The sequence below is a fragment of the Solanum stenotomum genome, chromosome 4 (assembly GCF_019186545.1).
Source record: "Solanum stenotomum isolate F172 chromosome 4, ASM1918654v1, whole genome shotgun sequence".
NCBI lineage: Eukaryota > Viridiplantae > Streptophyta > Magnoliopsida > Solanales > Solanaceae > Solanum > Solanum stenotomum.
Window position 1 is genome coordinate 23,953,676 of NC_064285.1, and position 6,000 is coordinate 23,959,675.

Below are 6,000 nucleotides of genomic sequence, written 5' to 3' on the forward strand. Positions count from 1 at the left end.
AATTATCATAACTTCATAAAAATTGTAAAAAAAATTTTACAGAATTTATTGTCTTTATATATATATATATATGGAATTGATATCAAATTAGGAGGAGAATAAGTATTCTACAAATTTCTTTCTTTTTTTATTTTATCTTAATTTTTATATGATTTGTTACTTAAAGTTCATTTATTTATTTATCTTCAATTAATTATAGTTTACTGGTGACATTATTTCTTTCAACTTCTTTATTCTACTAATTTCTTCTTCTTTTACTTTGTCTTATTTTTTTGTCTTTAATTAAAATTCATTTTATTTTTAATTTATCAATCTTTTAAAAAAAAAACTTATATTTTAATTAAATAATTTCTCAAAAATAAATTTATTCTTCCAAAAATATTATGCCTCAAATTTTGTTTTGTTTTTTGAATTTTTTTTTTAAAATTTCAAAAGACTGAATATTTTTTGAATAAAAAATATCAAAGATGACCATATTTAATTTCTATTATCATTAATGATATTAATTTCTTTTACTTCCATCCCTTAATCTCATTATTAATGTTGTTTATATTATTTCCTCAAATCACTTCTTTTTTTGTTTTTGTTCATTATTATTTCTTTTATTGGTTTATTCCTAGGAACTAATTACTATAACTTCATAAAAATTACAATTTTTTTCATGAATTTTATATACTTTTTTAAAATTTTAAATTATTTCTTTTTCTAGAAGATCTCTCCGATCCTATTGTTTGATTGCACAATATTATTATTGTTATTATCAATACTTATGTCCATCCTATTTTCTTTGTTTATGTGAAAATAGGGACGAAGTAGTGTGTTCGATCAATCAAGTAACTTTGATCTCTACAGATTTCCTTAAGTAAATACACATAACTAATTTAGAATTCAATAACATAAAAGATAAAAACTCAAAATTCATCAAATTCAAATAATAATTTTACCTCTCCGGAAGCAAAAATGAATTTAAATTTTCATCAATTATATTTTATATTGTATAATATTAAAAAATTCTTAAAAGAACTATAGTAGTAAAAATAAGTTTTAATTTTTTAATTAATAACAAATTTATAAAACAATCATTCACTTCACGCGAAGCGCGGACAAGTTCACTAATTATATATATAGAGAGAAAGTAATTAATTATTATATTAATTGGTGAGGGTTGGTGGTGTGTTGCTTCAACAAAAATAGAAGTAAAAGTTGCAATACCTACTATGAATCAAACATGTCACCCTAGCCTCTTCTTGGACGCTGCAAACCACTGTACAATCCTATAAAGTTGTTGTAAGGGTGTACAAACTATGATATATAACCATTTCAAGTATCAATTTATCCATATATATCATATAATTTTCTGACAAGGGGTGTCCAACTGGACACCCTCGACACACTATAGCTACGCCCCTGACTTGAATATGTATCAGTTGTCAACTTTAATAGTTTTTGTTAATTATGGTATATTTAGATAGTGTAGATATGAGAATATTTAAATATGGTATGATTAAATAATCTAGTTATGAGAATATTCTGTAATCCCTTTAATTACACAATTAGGATATTGTGTAATATTTTATTATCTTCTTTCCTTATTTACATTATCTGTAACAACTATTTAATCTAATCAATTTGAGGGAATGATCACTCAATTCAATTCACAATATCTATTCTTCTTCTTCTAATTTCGTGGTATCAGAGCCACTGGTTTTTTTAGCCTTCTCTCTGAATGTTTTTCTATTTCAATAACAGAAACTACAAAAAAAACTGAGGGATTGAACAACTAGTTGCTAAATCAACCATATCAAAAAAAAACTGTCAAGTCTCATCTATCTCTTTCTCCAATACTTCTTTTTTTGAAAAAAAAAAGGCTCATAATGGATGGATCAGCTCAATCTATCACTTTAACTGGAGCAAACTATAATGACTACCTTCAGTATCAAACATCAAGAAAACAATCATCAATTGCTTGCACAATATAACCTGGTAACTCATTTGCTTATGTCGCACAATCTTCGTCTCAAGAACAATGGATTCCTAATTCTGGTGCTTTTGACCATATTTTTGGTAACAAAAACACTTTCTCTACTCTTACTACCCCTTCTACCCTTTCTACTGTTACTTTGGCGCATGGATCAAAGACAATTTTAAAATAGATAGGTATAACTCACCCTCTACCTTTCATACCTTCAAAATCAGTCATTTTTTCACCTGAATGTCCATATAATCTTATTTTCATTAGCAAATTAACAAAACACCTGAAATACATTGTAACCTTCTTTGATGATTATGTTCTTTTACAAGATCGGAGTATGGGACAAGTGATTGGAAAAGGACATGAGTCATAGGGATTATACCTCTTCTCTATCCAAACACCACATGTTGATTTCACTCCCGTTGTTTCTTCTAAATTGTTCCATAGTCAATTGGGTCATCCAAGTCTCTTGAAATTGCAAGAGATGGTCTCAGTTTATCTAGTTTATCTTTGTTAGAATGTGAGTCGTGTCAGCTTGGTAAGCACACTCGTGCTGTGTTTCGCCCTTAACCAGTGGCATCACCGCACCTTTTAGTTTTGTGGGTGCCATTTGTTTATTTATACATTATATTACATATACACACCTATGCATACATCATATTTCAATTGTAGGTTGTGGGTGGCGTGACACCCCACCTGACATAGTAGATCCGCCCCTGACTGTGAGGATTATTATGTATTACATAACATTTATTTTAAATATACATAGCGAAATTTTTCTTTTTCACATATCATTGGTCTTCACGTTTTTGTCATAAGTCTCAAAATTATCATATTTTATTTAGTTATTTGAAATCAATTTTTATTTTTATCCATGATGGAACAATATTTTTTTTAATAATACTTGTAAGTTTTATTGATTATTTTCTTTTAGGGAGGTAAATTATATAGTAAGATAATAATAAATTTTTAGAAATAATAATTCTTTTATTATTAGAAAGTTAAGATATTAGATTATTTATACTTGTATAATCATGTAAGAAGTTTTATTTTTTATGAGTTTCCTTAATCATGTTCGTAATTATTTCAAACTATTGATGTATTTTTATAATTTTGTGTTATTATATTATTATACTATATTGTAAATTAAAATTTTAAAGATACATAGGGCTTACACCCTATGTCTCGAGGCTTACGTTTCGTCCTATGCTAAGTAAAACATCCCACATCACGCCCTTGCCTTTTAAAACACTGCTATTCATTTTCATGGATCAAATAATTAGAAGAGATTCGAGTTAGTTGGGATTAAAAAAAATAGTTTATTAAAAAAGATGATTAGTTATAATATAATATTATATATTAAAAGTAAAATAGGAAAACAAGAAAAGACATAATACATAAAAATAAAAATAAATGTCTTTTAATTTGATTGTAATTAGCATTTATGTCCTCCATCTTTTGACATAGACATTAAAATTTGTATATAATTAAATAATTAGACACACATATTATACGTGACGTTCTACATATATGTTAATTTGTTTCTTACATGACATAATATGTGTATTGTGTCATGTATGATGATTGATGAGTGTGTCTACTTGTTCAACTTTATATAAGTGACTAGTTGTGCACATTTAAAGTTGGAGGGCATATATATCAGTGGAGACCAAGTTAAATGCACGTTTATATTTTATATCAAATAAAAATGTATCTTGTCTTGATGTGTGAAGCGACAAATATAAAATAAAAAATATTTTAAAATAATGGACAATTGAAAAGAAATGAGAATATTAATGTATATTTGTAATGACTTGAAAAGTTGACTTTGGTCAACCTTCTTGGAAGTCGTGCTCAGATGAAAATTCTGACAGCTAGGTTAGCTTCGGAATATTGATTTTGGTCTAGAACGACCTTTTGTTCACTTCCCGAGACTTTAGATAGCAGTTGTGGAATCTGGGTCAAAATGATACTAGGTGTGGGACCCACTTTTCGTCGAAGCGAGCTCCAAATGGAAATNTATATTAAAAGTAAAATAGGAAAACAAGAAAAGACATAATACATAAAAATAAAAATAAATGTCTTTTAATTTGATTGTAATTAGCATTTATGTCCTCCATCTTTTGACATAGACATTAAAATTTGTATATAATTAAATAATTAGACACACATATTATACGTGACGTTCTACATACATGTTAATTTGTTTCTTACATGACATAATATGTGTATTGTGTCATGTATGATGATTGATGAGTGTGTCTACTTGTTCAACTTTATATAAGTGACTAGTTGTGCACATTTAAAGTTGGAGGGCATATATATCAGTGGAGACCAAGTTAAATGCACGTTTATATTTTATATCAAATAAAAATGTATCTTGTCTTGATGTGTGAAGCGACAAATATAAAATAAAAAATATTTTAAAATAATGGACAATTGAAAAGAAATGAGAATATTAATGTATATTCTTTTGACGTTGTCTGGAATCCACATTGAAGTTTACTAGGGCTCGAATCCGAAACATTTGATTAAAAATAAAACTGTCTCACCACAGCACCACAGCTCATATCGATAGAGAATATTAATATTGCACATCTTTACTTGTACACATATATTTTGAGATGTTCAATAATATTTGATCAGCTTATAAAATCATTGAATAACTTATCATTTACTACTTTTTAATTCCGACATCAAATCAATAGTCAACAACTACTTCCCGTGAATAATATAGGGTTAATTGAATTTCATGTTTTCATGAGAGAGGAATGTGCATCAATATTTCTGTATTAATTTTTTTCTAGTAGATCACTTTCACACGAGTTATTAGCTTAAACGTTGCGGCAAGACAAAAAAAATAAAATTATTTGCTTTAGCATCCAAACTTCGAGGGCTCAAACAAATTTAATTGTGAATTTTATGATTTTATTCTCTCTTTGATAATATTGGATGCTCTTTTTATTTCTAAACAAGTGATAGTTTTTTTTTTCATTTTTTTTCGTCTAAGACCTAAGTGGTGTTTTAAGGTTTTAAGAAAGAATGGATCTTATTCTTTCAAAATTATTTTTGTTTAAATACATGGAGTTTTCCGTCATTAAAAAAATAATTTTGTTCTTCGAAAAATTTAATTAGAGGTAAGTTAGTAAACCTATTATTTTTTTTAAGGAATAATTAATTTCATAGAGAGTTTGCCCAAACTAAAAATATTACTATTTATTTAGAAATGGTGGAGTATAGTCAGAGGCGGAGTCATAAATTTTATTAAGAATATAAAAGAATTTTTTTCAATAAGTGAGTTGAATGTTATTTTGTTTAGCCTAGCGATTCTTCCATAAATGATCCCAACATTCTATCGAATACCAACAGTCAAGATATTCTTTTCGCTGCATTGATTTTAAAATCTAAAAAGTATATGAATTGTTGTGTATAAAGGGAAATACTAATTGAACAAACGAGTCTAGATTTATACTAACACAAATCACATAGTCAAAGGGAAAAAAATTCAGAAAATAAAAAAAAACAATATTTTCAAAAGTGCATTCTCTGTTGGATAAAATTATAAATATAATTATTATCTATTTAATCATATATTTCAAATAAATATTAATTTGTGTATAGAACTCTATATTAATTTAAATTGTTATATTAAGAATTAAGAAACTTGAGAAATATTTAAGAATTTTAGGTGAATTAATATTAATAATCTAAAATAAATGTATTTTTTTGTTGCAAGAATAATGGTGTATTGGTGTGTACAAGTAATCTATCAAAATAAAGCAATTTTTTTTTATGCTATAGCAGGGTTCAAACCCGAAACTACTTGATTCAAATGGACACCATTTATCATTGCGCAAAGGCGTAGCTTTTGTCAAGGATATCAAACTTTGAATACATATCTTTTTAACACAAAATTTGACATATAAATAACATAATTTTTCGACGAAAGATGCCCAACTGTGCACCCGGAGGTGGCTATAGCTCCTCCCCTAAGTATAGTCAGAAAAGATTAATATAAAAAAAACAAA